Raw genomic sequence first — 1,144 nt, 5'->3', positions numbered from 1 at the left:
CCACCTTGCAAGATGAGATGATGCCATTCAGTGGTTTCATGTAGAAACATGATGACAGTCACTGTTTCCTCCAAACAAAGGTCTCTCTTATGTGTCCTGTCATTTAGAAGTTAGTTTTTATCGCTCACATCGATGCTTCGACCTCGGCTGAGTGCAGAAACTTAAAGAAGTTTGAGATTTGGTTTTAAATGTTTGCGTTCACTCAGGTTTTTACCTGCAAATTGCATAAACACAGGAAGAAACTCGTCTGTCTGATGGATTAAAATCTGCCGTCTACACTTTAAGATGGCATTACAATGTGTTGCCCTGACAGACAGCGTGTTGTTTCTCTGCAGCGTCTGTCATCATCAGCGCAGATTTAAAAGCTGCCGAGTCTCCGAGGAGGAAACCAGACAGTGAAGAAAACACCATGACTTCATCCAACACACACACGATGAGGATATGACATCAGTAATCAGCTCATTGATGAGTTTCCCTGGCAGACGCTTCACCACGTGACTCCTCCATCTGCACTTTATTTATCTGCAAAGCTTATTGCTGCTCGCAATGTGCCTCATTTTTGTTCTTCTTCCATCGAGGTCAGAGATCATCCACAGACTCTGTGACCTCTGACGCCAAAGCAAAGTTCACTGTTGGTGTCTGCAACTGTTTTAAATCAGACTAACATTCTCACAAAACCTTAAAAGTTTCATTTAGCAACCAGCAGACCGTCTGATTCACTGCGGCTTTGCCAGTTCATATGGTCCCTGTATTGTTTCAATCATCAGATGTTACTGAATCTTTTTTGCACAACAGATGGATCCTGTTACGAACCACATTTTACTGCATAGTCAGCAGAAAACAGTGTTTAAAGATAAACAGTTGGATGGCTTCATGATTTTCAGTGTTTGATTGATTCAACCAGGATCTGGATGATTGTCAACAACAAAACAATCAACAACATTTACAACACACTACAAAACAAATGAACAGAGAAATGTACTCTGTGTGCACTCAGTGAGCAGACTCTGTTTGAAATAACAGTTTATGTCAATCAGACAAACGCAAAGACTCACAAACCAACTGCAAAGACACAAAAACCAACCTAATAACTCAAAAGGACCATAAAGACACAAAACTACTTCTGAGACACACAAGGCGACTG

This window comes from Stegastes partitus, unplaced genomic scaffold (assembly GCF_000690725.1).
Source record: "Stegastes partitus isolate 25-593 unplaced genomic scaffold, Stegastes_partitus-1.0.2 Scaffold1453, whole genome shotgun sequence".
In the NCBI taxonomy this organism is placed as follows: domain Eukaryota; kingdom Metazoa; phylum Chordata; class Actinopteri; family Pomacentridae; genus Stegastes; species Stegastes partitus.
Note: the sequence above shows the minus strand (reverse complement) of the source record.